This window comes from Larimichthys crocea, chromosome I (assembly GCF_000972845.2).
Source record: "Larimichthys crocea isolate SSNF chromosome I, L_crocea_2.0, whole genome shotgun sequence".
In the NCBI taxonomy this organism is placed as follows: Eukaryota; Metazoa; Chordata; class Actinopteri; family Sciaenidae; genus Larimichthys; species Larimichthys crocea.
The window spans coordinates 2,043,257-2,056,946 of NC_040011.1; the positions used below are offsets into that span (position 1 = coordinate 2,043,257).

At 45.7% G+C, this 13,690-nt stretch overlaps 1 protein-coding gene and 1 pseudogene across 1 annotated transcript in view; one reads left to right on the plus strand and one right to left on the minus strand.

The window, feature by feature from the left end:
* shtn3 (shootin 3) overlaps positions 1–13,690 on the plus strand; it is a 43,958-nt gene that overhangs the window by 23,019 nt on the left and 7,249 nt on the right.
* LOC113747223 (THO complex subunit 3-like) lies at positions 5,192–10,260 on the minus strand (annotated as a pseudogene).

Consider the following 13,690-nt stretch of genomic DNA (forward strand, 5'->3'; position numbering starts at 1 on the left):
GCAGGATGAATATCGAGACTCATTTCATGACTGAACGTGAGCTGAAGGGAGGTCAGAAACAGACAGAACGAAGGAGGCATGCAAGACAAACGTTACATTTTTATTGGTGCTTCTGTTACAGGTCATGAAAATGAACCAACGTTGTTTTTTGTGGTAAATTGGAGAAAACAATGAAAGTGTGACAATGACAGAAAGCCAGAAGAAAACAACACATCCTGCACAGTCCTGTCAGGAAACACTGAATGACCTAAAATAACAGCATGTTACGTAAAGACTGCTTCCTGTCTGTCCTCCTCCGACCCACGTGTCAAGTGCAAAACTCTGAGCAAATATTTAGGTGACAAAGAGACCACACCTCCGAAAAAGGCTGAAGACTTGCTGGACAACACAGGAATAGCCAAAAAGACATCCTATGTCTTTTCTAACACTTGAGAATCAGACTTCACTCACAGCAGGCTACATAACATGCAAGGCAGTGTTAAGGCCCCGATAAGATAAGTGGTTATGGGAGATGGATGGATGGTTCATCAATCGAGTCAAGTACCCAACAGTATATTACATGCACTGCCTCGAGTAGCTGCATCATTCAAAGGCTTAGTGCATTGGTAATAGATCAGCAGGATGATCGGGGACTTTGGAGGTCTTCAGCCGTGTAAAATCAACTAACAAAACAAAGAATGTTTTCTTCTTCCTCTCTAGATGAGCGGGAGGGCCAGATGAGCCACGTCCCTCCTCAGACAGCCTGAACGGGGGGCGCACAAGCAGCGACTTGGGCAAAGATCCAGAAGGGCCGGCGGGGTTGAACGTACCTTCGGACTCTGCGGGTCCCAGGGTCAGCCAAGAGAGGGCGGGGGCAGGACCTGGACCCGTCGTGGCCAGAAGGAAGAGCTCCGACACGGGCAAAGAGCCCAGAGCGGGCTCCTGGCAGGAGAGGAGTCCTGCAGCTCTCTGTGTGAGAAAGAACCAGCAGAGTCTCCGGTCAGCAACGGCTGCATCAACAGGTGAGACCAGGGACGATACAGATGTCTGATACAGATGTGCAGTACTTCGCTCCTGACCTTTGCTCTGTCTTGTGTCTCTGCTCCACAGCGTCGGGGAAGACGTTCAAAACGCGGCCGAGAAGTGCGTCCAGTCGAACGGAGTCGAACAGGCCGAACCGAACGGCGGTGAGGACGCACGGGCCGCTGTCTGCGCCAGCCCGGTCAACGGCAGCAGCACCGACGCCGAGTGCTAGGATGGACTTCTGAGGATCACGGGCTTGTTTCTGTAATCTGCGATCATTTATAGGCCGATATGACGTGATGTCATCAATATTCACCCTCACATCAGAAGGTTTCGGGTGTGATCAAACATTAGACTTTGTTGTACTTTTGTATTTGGTGTTTTTCAGATTTACACTCATGATTAAAAACTAACTGGAGGTCGGTCACATGACTAACATGTAGCTAATTTGTTAACTTTTTTTGTAATTTCTAACACCTGATATGAGTGCAAGTCCAAAGTTGGGACGTGCTCCAGATAAAGTGTTTGAACGCACCCGACCTGTCATGTAGAAGCCCTGCCTCTTCAAACCACGCTCATGAGTAGTTGATAAATATTCAAATTATTGTTCCTGCTGATGTAAACCAGCTTTAGTTAGGGCATTTGCTGGTAACGTAAAATAAGCAGGTTAAACAAGTTATCCAATATTCACGACTGCTCTCTCACAAGGTGATTCATTGGCCAACAAAGGAGACAAATTATGGTCAACTCAAAGTATAGGTGGCAGTCCATTGTAGGGAGGTACGTCTGAAAAACAAAGTTTAAGGCTCCTACATGGAAGATGACAGAAAAAAAAAGAGTTCAGACTTCTTTCTGTATTCTGACTTCATAACTGACAGTCACTTAGAAAATATGCTGTCTGCATCAACTAAGAATGTGAAGCATCGACATTAAAGCCTAAACTGAAGGGTGAGGCTTTGTACGCCTGCAATACCCGCTTTAGTTTCACATCTGGCGTCTCAAATTTGCACGTAGAAAAAGGCAAAAGACTCAGTAAACACAAGGCCACAGTGTCGGGGCTTCTACAATGGCTGATCTTTACCCAGCATCCGTTGTTTTTCAGTAACCAGAGTATTTATCCATCATTTTTCTCTTGAGGGTTCCAGAAAACAAACCGTGGATCCGGAAGACGGACTGACCGAACTGTACGAGGAAGCTGCACTCTTTTTTTGCACAGAACCTCAGTTCTTCTCTAACACTTCACTTGTACAATGACTGCAAAGCTTTAGGGGTTTTCTTTCTCTCTGCCGATGCGCAAAGATGTCTGTATCGACATCCCTTTGTGTCATCAGAAGGAATGCACTGTACTGTTTAGAATCCTCGCTTCTCCTGCAACCTTTTCCTCTTCTTTACTCCAGGTGTAGTTGGTGGGGGGGTGCACAAAGTTGATTTATGTGTGTGGTTCTCGCTTATGTCTCAGCAACAATAAATAACAGCTTGGCTCAGTGCGGAGAGACAGATGGTATGACACCGTCAAGAGCCCTCCTGCGACATCAGGCCACGATTGCTAAAAATTTCAGTTGAATGCATGTTGGTTTTTCCCAAAGGAAACGCTGAGCGCGAACTCTCTGCTGCCCTTCAGGTTGAGAAAAAACACAGCATGTAAGAACAAAATATCATAAAACAGCTAATTTCTATTGTTTTGGGTTTTTTACTGTATGATGTTGAAACCATGACTTAGACTGGAAATGTGGCGCCGCCAACCGCAACCGGTGGGAATTTGGGCTTAATTTTAGAGCTCTTGGGACAAAAATTTGAACTCGCCATGAAATTAAGATTTTTTTATTAAAGTATTGAGTGTTCTGAACTGTAAATTTCAAGTTTAAATATATTAATACACCTTGGGACGTCAAATAAACCAAAAGAGATGTGGATTTTCTTCCTGTGCCAACGTGTCATCTACTGGCCCCCCCCCCCCCGTGCCTCAGATTGATAAAAAAATAAACAAATAATTCCTAATTTAAAGCGCAGTTTACCTCGCAAAAAGAACAAGGTATCATTAAACGGAAATGTTATGTTGTTGGTTTTTTTTGTGTGATGTTGAAACAGTACTAGAATGGCTGCGTAATTCGTACACACAATGTGGCGCAACCGCAACCGGGGAATTTGGGGGTATTTAAGAGGGTCAGGGACAATATATGTTAAATTTATTTTGAATTGTTTTGTGCTGGAAATCCTCAAATCAAACATTATACATAGAAAGGTTAATAAAACAGTGCATATTTGAGGTTTCAGAATAAATTTTTCTTTCGCATACTTGAGTTTACAGGAAACGAGCTCCCGGATAGGGAAAAACCCGTGTCACCAGAGAGCGCCTCCACTGTGCTGTCCGATGACCTTCTGATGTTTTTCACCCCTGAGAAGAGCATTAGTGCAATCAAAGGGGCTGAGAGAGTTGATTGCCAAGACGGGGAGGGGGCACAGGCTTACAGAAACAACCGACCTGAAGAGAGTATGCCAGCAGCTGCCGTTATTGTCTTTCTGAAACACAGGGTCTGTCCAACCTCTCTGCAAAACGCTGTACGTAGCTGCATCCATGGGCGGTTCTTTAATATAACCATAGTCTCCGGCACCTCTTTTTTGCCAACGAGTTCTCCCTGGGGTCTTTCGTTTACCAGCCTGCACACTTTCTTGACGTCCTTGGTCTCCAGACAGAGACCTTCCTCATGGTCTGTTTGACCAGCCTCTTAATGTGGGCCCTCACGTCTCCTGGCTCAGTTCTTCTGCTGATACATCTTCTTGTTCAGCAAGATGACAACTAAGGGAGGAAACGCTTGTCACTGTTCTAGCTCGGTTGCAGGGCTCCAACGTTAACGTCGGTGGTTCATCTCATCTCCCAAGTCCATTTCCATCTCAGGGATACTTGGTTCTCTTGGGTTTCCATCAAGTTCTCAGCGTGAGTTCCCTCTTGATTCTGATGTGTCTTCTGTAACTGAGTCCAGTAAACCGTGACCCTTAAAAGTGAGGCGACCCACTGTCGTGCAGTTCTTCTAAGGTCACCTGCGACTGCTCCAGAAGTGCAGTCAGTCTCCATTAAGTCCCATGTCCAAATGTCCCCAACTTCCCGGCAGAAATAAACATGTTTACAGCCTGGTACAAAAAAACAGTTTTGGTCTCGTGTAATTCAAATATTTGGAAGACTTTATGTAATGTCACTCTCGCCGCGTCAGCAAAAGGACCTTCGCCCCCACAGGAGATTCTGTGAGGCTCTTTCTTGTTCTTGGACACATCAGCTGTCGTTTGGCGTGGGGTATTAACTTCAAATTAATAAAGTCAGGACCGACGAGCGGCCTCGGTCGGATTACAGGAAGCTGCGAGGCGACACATCCTGCAGACCTGCTGATCTGAGGGGCTCCGCAGATAAGGGAGCGACCCAACCTGTCCCCGGCCCCGCAGGAGAGCCGTTGTATACGGGCTCAGCACCAGCGCCTAAAAAAACGTCTGTCACGTCACAAAGGGAAGATGAAGCCTCACGAGTAACACTGTGTGGGCGCTTGTTTGTAGGGAAAAAATGGATGAACCATGAATGGACACGAAGATTTATTACATGAAGACACGGGCCCGGTATATAGTTAGTGGTTAGAGGTGATGAGGGTCGTATAAAACTAATACGATCGTCTTTGTTGTTGTTGCTCGTGCTAGGGCAGTGTGGGCAGTGTTTTCACATGTATGAATGAATGCTGTGTGCTGTGGGGGGTTTTGTATAATGTTTATTAACACACACACCACACAACACACAACACACTTCTGCCTCGAGTTCCCGCGCTCCTTAAACAACACACCACATAAAAACAGATTTATATTACTATAAATGTCGGACACAGTTTTCATTTTAAACTCAAAAAATTCTGAACCCGCATTTCGCCAATTTGACATTTAAACAAACATTATAATTAGTCACTCAGCGACCAGAGCTTCAAGACACAAAGATTTATAAAGAGAGCAATTTAATATCAAAAGACAAAACATATTTTACATTGGCACAATATATTACAAGAGGAGGGAGCTTGTTTTTATCTGTGTGTAAAAAACAGAATGAAGGTGGAGGGTTTTATAGGGCCCGCTGCACCACCTTGTGGTGGAGGTTACTGCCGTGATTGTTTCCTTTACCATCTTTGCTACCTCAGAGCGTTTTACCAGCCGATCTGTCTCAGGAGTCGTTGGGAAGGCCGAACAGTTTGACGGTTGCCCGCCTCGCGTTGTTGTCGTATTTGCCCTCCTTGTCGTCGCAGGCGTAGGCCAGCAGCGGCCTCTTTGGGTGCCAGGCGACGGTGAAGGTGGGGGAGTCGCACTGCACCTCCCACACCGCTTCTCTCCTACAAAACGGTGGTGCAAGAGAAGGAGACGTGGTCAACCCTCGCACAGAGCTTTCAATATGTTGTTGTTCAATCTTGAATTGTGATTTTTTGACAAAACAGTTTAGACATCAGGGCTCCAAACGCACTCTTTCCCTCGGTGTCGGCAACTTCTGAATTTTACTTTCAATTCCATAACCATCAACCACTGTCTTACACTGAAGTCTTTTTTAGGGCTTGTAGTGTAACACTTTAGAGGTTTAGTTATAGTATACTGTTTAGAATATTGACAGTAACGTTTAACACCGGGTTGTTGTTGACATCCTTTTTGTGTGGATAGACTGTAGATCATGTAACAAGAGTGAAACTATAAGTGAGACAAAGCCAGTGTAAATGTGTAAAGGAGAATGAAAACGGGTGCCAACGTTGTATTATACCGTTATAAAGATGTTTTGAGCTTGTTCTTCATGAACTGTTCTATTTTCTGTGAAGGAATAAAACCTCCGCTGCTTCTTTGCAGGAGACAGACTGAGTCTCAACAGGTTCAATAAACTTCCCATCACTTCCTTAACCTGTAATCTTCACGAGGCACGACTCGTGCCCCTCGACGCGCTGTTTGGTTATTCCCCCAGAAGTGTTCAGCCTGCCGGACTTTAACTTGCTCAGGTTTCTTTGGTTTTGTGTGCTTCTACCATGAGTTAAAAACCGGTGGTGACTTTATAGAATGATAAACTGACCTCCAGCCCGTGTCATTCTGTCTACTGACCTGTTTCCACCTCGGCGATGTCTATGAAGTGATCCTCGGAGGCGGAGGCCAACATTTTTACCGTCATGGCTGAAGCTCAGAGTCCTCACAGGCCAGTCCAGCTACAACGACACACCGACGACCAGAAATGACGTTCATACAGGGTGACTTCATAATTACAAAAACAAATCACATAACACACACACACTCAGACTGACCTGGAGAAGCAGCGGACACACACCAGTTTCTCCACGTCCCACAGGCTGACCAGGGCGTCGGCATGCCCGTTGCAAGTATTTCCCCGTGGGGTCGAACTTGATGCAGATGCAGTTGGACGGGTGAGCGTTGATGGACTGGATCGGCTTCAGCTCTGGATAACTGCCAACAAAACACCTGTTCACTTCGGCTCCGAGACACACGACGACAGACGTCCGGACGCGTTACACCATCTAACGGGATCCTGACGCCACGTGGACCCAGATGTGTCTTCTCCGTAAACTGTGCATTCCCCAATGACCTCTGAAAGAAGAACTCCATGTTACCTTCTGTGGCGTTTTATGCAGAGACTGCATCAGAAAGAAAAAAACTTCACGCTGATTTCATGGTGTGAGAAAAGTGTTTTCTTTTGTGGTTTTGAAAGAATGAATCCTGCAAATGCCCCCGACGATGAACGTAGAGGAACGTGGGAGGAGATTAGAGATCGAGCTACACATTCTGACATCAAGTGGACGGTTGAGGATGTACTTGGTTGTTACGGAGCACATGACTGCGGCAAACTTTCACACTTTAAGTCCCTCACTCCACTCACACCACGACAGAGCTGTTATGGAAGTTTCTTCCTAGGTTACACATGGTCCCGTGTGGGCCTTGAGGTCCTCAGCAGTATTAGTTGTTTGGTTTGGTTGGGAACAGTTAGGTTGCCACTCTATCTCAACACTGTGGTGTCCAGGGTCACAGAACCTGTTGCTCTTCAAGACATAATAGATAGCTTGTTGTGACGGTCCAATCTGCGTAAACACCGACATCTGGTCTCCAGACTAGAAACATTGCTGACAATAAACACCTCCCATGGGTAAAGACATTCTCTGTGACTCATTCTGGGCGTGTAGTATTTGTGTGTTATCTTGGGGGTTTAAAGTCGATCCACCAGGATTGAGTTGGGCAGAATGTGTGAGACCGACTCAGGCCACTTCTGATGAACTTTGAGAGTGTCTCTAATTCTCCTTGGGCCAAGCGTCAATAAATATACAGCGTAAGACATCAGAGGCTCGGAACATTGACCTTTGACTTCAGCAAGGTCTCCACAACACGAGTAAGCTGATGCGCAGAACAAGTGGATGCCATAAATGCGCCAGGCGTCACGTGACTTCTGTTTACCTGATGCTCCACTGAGACCTTCAATCTAAAACAAAGAGACAGAACAACACTGTGTGTGTGTGACCCTGATGTCAGCAAGATGGAAAACACATATTTGGGGCAACAGAACATCTTTGTGTTTGCTGTGTATGAATTCATGGATTAAAGAGGACCTCTCCGTGTCAGGCGGGTTCTTACGCGTTGACTAAACATTTACACACCGAGTCTCAAAATGACGCCTCAGCTCTGTAGCGCATCAGTGTCCTCAACTCGTAACGACGGAGAAAATCAAACACAAAGCATGTACACATGTCACACATTCAGCAGACAGAGACTTCACGCCTTTTTTAACACATGTGAAAACTGACAGAGCGCCGTGCTCCGACAGCTTCTCATGAATATGTAGGAAAAAAGTTGTTTTGCGAGGAGACACGACTCCCGCGTCCTACCTCAGGATATTGATGCAGCCGTTGCCGTTGGTGAGGAAGAACATGTCGTTGTCGTTGTTCCAGAGATCTCGTTTCACCTCGAACTTGAACTGCTCCTCCGCCTTGGAGCGGTGCGTCTTGGCGTCGATGAACGTCACCACGTCGTCTTTGTTCCCGACGGCGATCGTCTGTCCGTCGGGGCTCCAGCAGATGTTGATGTTCTCTCCTGGAGAAACAGTTGAGACTTTGAGATATCACAGTTTGAGGATCTACAGATCGAATGACGTCGGTGTTACGGCTGTGTCAGTTTACATATCGTGTTTTCACGTGGACAGAGGGAAGCGGGCGTTCGCTGTCAGTCGTAGGAGTGTGTTATCAGTGTGAACCATCGTCTGGAGTCTCAGAAGTTCTCACACACTTCACCACACCACACACTGCCACCACATGAACTGAATCTCCACCTTTCGTGTTGACGGTGGCGATTGCACTTGTGGTGCGGACGTCCCATATGCGGATGGTCTTGTCTCCGGACGCCGTGACGAACAGATCCGGGTGGTCGGTGCCAGCAGAGTGGTCGACACGTCCCGTGACCTCTGTAGTTGTTTTCTTTCACCTGAGGACAGAGACAACCGAACTCATCAACGACATGACTGACAGCTCCGTGCGACACGAAACATGTCAGGCCCACGTAACTAAACAAACTGCACCTGAAACACAGAGCTTCACGTAACGTAACAAAACTAACGCACCTTAAAAACAGAGCTTCAGTACCGTACAAAACCAACACGCACCTCCAAACACAGAGCTTCCGTAACGTAACACAACACAAACGCACCCTCAAACACAGAGCTTACGTCAACGTAACGAAAACAAACGCACCTCGACAACACAGAGCTTCACGTAACGTAACGAAACAAACGCCACTCAAAACACAGAGCTTTACGTAACGTAAACAAAACAAACGCACCTCCAAACACAGAGCTTCACGTAACGTAAAACAAACAAACGCACCTCCAAACACAGGCTTCACGTAAACGTAACGAAACAAACGCACCTCCAAACACAGAGCTTCACGTAACGGTATCAGTTCCCCGTCAGTCAGAGCGCCACGGAGAAAGCACGATTATGTGCTGCTTATATCACTACCAAGTGTCCAGAGGAGCAGAGGAGGAGCAGGGGAGAGCAGAGGAGGAGACAGGGGAGAGTAGGAGGGGAATGGAAAAAGGAGCAGGAAAGATGTAGGGAGAGATCAAGAGAGGAGCAGGATGAGCGAGGAAAGGGCGGTAGAGGGCAAGAAAGGAAGCCGAGAGAGTGGAGGAGATGGAGAGAGCACAAAGAAAGGAGAGGAGCAAGGAGAGGAGAGAGAGGGCAAGGGGAGGAGCAAGAGAGGAAGCGAGGAGAGGAGCATGGCTGAGGGGGCGGAGAGGAGCAAGGAGAGGAGGAGGAGGGGGAGCAAGAAGGCAAGGAGAGGAGCAAGGAGAGGTGGGAGGAGAAGGATGCGGAGCAGAGAGAGGGCAAGTGAGAGCAGTAGAGAGTAAGAGAGAGCAAGGAGAGGAGCAGGATAAAGAGCGACAGAGGAGCCGTAGAGGAGCAGAGAGCGGAGCAGGGAGAGGAGCAGAGAGAGGAGCAGAGAAGCGGGCAGGGAGCGGGAGAGAGAGAGGAGCGAGAGAGGAGCAGAAAAGGAGGCAGACAGAGGAGCGAGAGAAGGAGCAGAAGTAGGAGCAGAGAGAGGAGAGAAAAGGAGGCCAGAGAGGAGCAGGTATAGGAGCAGGAGAGGAGCAGACAGAGGAGCAGAGAGAGGAGGCCGAGAGCGGGCAGGGAGAGAGCAGACCGAGGAGCAGATAAAGGAGCAGACAGAGGAGCACGGTAGAGGAGAGAGGAGCAGAGCAGAGGAGCAGACAGAGGAGCAGAGAGAGGAGCAGAGAGAGGAGCAGGTAGCAGAGCCGCCTCAAACACGACCCTTGGACGTTCATGTAAACGTTTGACAGTTGGCGCGCTAATGCCGTTTGCCTGGCTACATAACCGTTTACCGTGTTGACAGCTGTAGGTGACGTTTTAAAGAACTGCTTTAAATAATAATGTATTAAATTAATAATATAACAACGTTTAATTACATTAATAGTAATTATTATTATAATGACGTTTAATATAATTAATAGTGCTTAATAATCCTCTCGTGACGTCACAGACCGGCTAACGTTAGCATGCTAACCCACCAGCCGGTCCTTCTCCAGCACGAACACGCTCGCCGTCTTGTCGAACGAGCCGGACGCCAGCCTGCGGCCCGTCGCAGCTCACGCCACGGAGTGCCACCTGGCCGTGTGCGCCGGGAACTCTCGGCTCTTGTTTTGTTCCTGAAGCTCTCCTGCATCTCCTGGTAGTACTGCGACCCCATCTTGGAGACTTCTCTCTCTCTCTCTCTTGCTTCCGGTTTCTTCACGAGGCACACAAATGGCCGCGGGAGCGAGTACCGCCATCTTGTGTCTCGGAGGTGTTCGCCGTTAGCTTCATGAAATCAAATCCTTCTGCTTCTAAAGCAGTTTATTAATGTTTTTACAGTTAAATTAAACTCACATCACCTTCGAATGTTTCATTAATGTATCTAATACTTAAAATAATGCTGTTTTTACAAGACGCCACCTGTCTCCTTCAAAATAACAGTTATTAGTTCAGCAGTTAGCTTAGGCTACAATATTTTATTTCATTTCACGATTTATCTTTTTAACCAATAAGGCATGAAACAAATCTAATTAAAAAAGCTTGGAGTCAGAAAACCAAAGAATAAATGATGGTTGAAGTTGATACCAATCTGAACCTCCGTGTTCAATTTTAAACATGATTTATGATGAGTACTCAAAGTTTAAACATTTAAGGTTTTAAAAATACACTCTGTCTCTTCTCCCTTACTAAAAATTCATTCAGAAAGTTCATTGTGTGGCGAATCACTGAAGTCAAAGGTCAGGAGTTCAGAAAGTGTCAGGACGCCTTGATGTCTGATGCTGTATTATTTATTGACGCTTGGCCAAGGAGAATTAGGACACTCTCAAAGTTCATCAGAAGTGCCTGAGTCGGTTCACATTCTGCCCAACTCATCCTGGGATCGACTTTAAACCCCAAGATAACACCACAAATACTACACGCCCAGAATGAGTCACAGAGAATGTCTTTACCCATGGAGGTGTTATTGTCAGCAGTTCTAGTCTGGGACACAGATGTCTGTTTACGCAGATTGGACCGTCAACAACAAGCTATCTATTATGTCTATGAAGGAAACACGGTCAGTTCTGTGACCTGGACCCACAGTGTGAGATAGACTGGCACTCGTTCCCAACCAAGCCAAACAACTATACTGCTGAGACCTCAGGCCCACACGGGACCTCAGTCATATTTTGTGTCACTCTATGACACCAGCAGTTATGTTTTTTAGAGGTTAATGTTTAGTACATTTTAAAAAAGCCAAATATTCCAGCCATACAGTATCTGACAATCCAAGCGGGCCATAAACAATATATGATAAAAATGAAGCTTTGGACCGAATGAAATCTGACCGCGGGCCGTGATTGGCCCCCGGGCCGTACTTTAATATCTGGAAAAGTCATTCAGGGTTTTTTTTGCTAGTTTTCTTCCCTTAAATGACAGAAAACTGAAAAATCTTGAGGTTTGGACAAGTCGAGACATTTGAAGGTGCCACGGAGAAGCCAGTTTTTATTTTGACACATTATATTTTCTGAATAATACTTTTGTACATAGCCCAAATTTGTATTTTCACTGTAGGACTTTTACGTGTATTTTGAGTATATTTACAATGTGGTATTGCTATTTGTACTTCAACTTTTAGTGTTTTTATCATGTCATGTTTCATTATTTTGCAACACACCTCCATATTTCAATAAACTGTCCAAATATAAAGACAAACAACCAGCTTTAGTTTGAATTGCAATTTTATTCAAGTGATGCTTAAAATGAAACATCACTGTTTTAAAAAAACTTTTAAAACACTCCATTTTATCCCAAACACACACCAATATCTATAGTCACCCAAACTCTGTCAGATACAGTAAATCCCTTTGTTAAGTAGCCACTTGGTTAACAACTACGCAATCAGTACAAGGACCCCAAACATCCCCTGCAGGCCAACGCCGGAGCCGTCTGAAGGCCTGTGCAAGGCCTCGATATGCATATAATATTCAGGCCTGTGGCTCTGATAGGTTGTTTTCTGTGCAGCCTAACAGTTCATTAACGTCTGGTCCTTTGCATTAGAATTAAATACACCTATGGACAGAAAAAAAATGCACTTTTAAATGTGATTCTGTGTTTTAAGAAAGAACGACAAGGTGTGAAAGCATCATAGAAATGTGCCGTATGTAATTGCATACTCTTCAAAATTGTTCTTAATGTTGCATCACGTGGCAGGAAAGCTATATATAGACAGCAGGCCCTACAAAATAAAAAAGTCAAGGAATGCACGGTGTGAGATGCGATGGCGAGCGTGTTGCCGAGTGCAGAAACAATGAGGGCGTCTCAGAACCGTGTGCACGCTGGACTCGGTGGAGGAAGGCGTGTGCAGAGAGACTCCAGTGGAGGGACGACAACAGTATTTCATTTCACACCACAAAATGTAATTCAGGACGTATATATGTTTGGAGGCAGGTGTCTTTGGAGAGGTAGACGACGTACACGAGCACCTCATTCCTCCAAAGCTGTTCAACCCGTCTCCCCAATAAGTGTTTTAAAAAATGGCTTTCTATTGGTTGTCCTCAAACGTTTTTGCTGTCACGCTTGTCTCCCATTGGACCCTGAGAACATTTCTGTTAGATGTGCTTACTGTCTTTCTGTTATTGGAGGAAACCTCTTGTTCTGTTCCCCTAAAAACCTGAAAATTCACCACCTCAGAAACCCCTCACGACACACTGATAGTCGACACGCTGAAACCTGGACGAGAGCTCAGCAGCAAACGCAGTGGAAAAAAAAGGGAAAGAAGATCCACGTCCGATGCTTTCTGGACAGTTTTTCTAACCCTGGTTGTTTAAAATCCTGTTTGTGTGTTCTCAATCAGCTTCCATCCATTTAGACTCAGAAGAGAGAGAGAGGAAGTTCATGAATGAGTACTCTGAATATCTGCATACTACAGTCAGGGTGCACACTCTTGGTCTTCATCAGTGGATGCAATTTGCAGTTGCAGTCAATCAGTTGAATAATAATCACAATTAGGTTGGGACACCTTCGTTATGCGTCAATAATTATCGGCACAGAAATATGTGTTGATGCCAGCCAGAGGTTAATGCAACACTACCTGCTCAGTTCATGATCCCCATAGGATGAGCCCTACTGTTGGGACCTTTTTCCTGTACGGCTGTCTATTGGCCAAATCCTCCAGTTTTATACAAAAATCAGCGCAAGCCAACCGATTCAACCGATTCATTGATTTGTTGTCCAAACTCTCTGATTTCTCAGGAAGTTTGGCATACAGTGAGATTGTCTGCTCCTCAGAGGATGAACCCAACACTGTGACCTTTCCTCGATGCCAAATCCAGAATAAAACTTTGCGTTTTAAGGGCTTTAAGAATACCTACCCTCTTGTGTGTTTAGGACTCTGAGGTCGTATTTCCACATTATTAATCCAAAAATAATTCAATAAAAATGGTGGAAAAATATCCATATTTATTGACTTTGTTTAAATCTACTAGTTTGTCCCAACTCTAATTATGATATAAGGAAAGTGTTCTCAACACACAATTCATGCATTTTAATTAAAAGCTTCTTTCACTGCAGCGTGGAGTAAAAAAAGCTGTTTTAAATTACTACTACTGATGAAGCCGAGCACC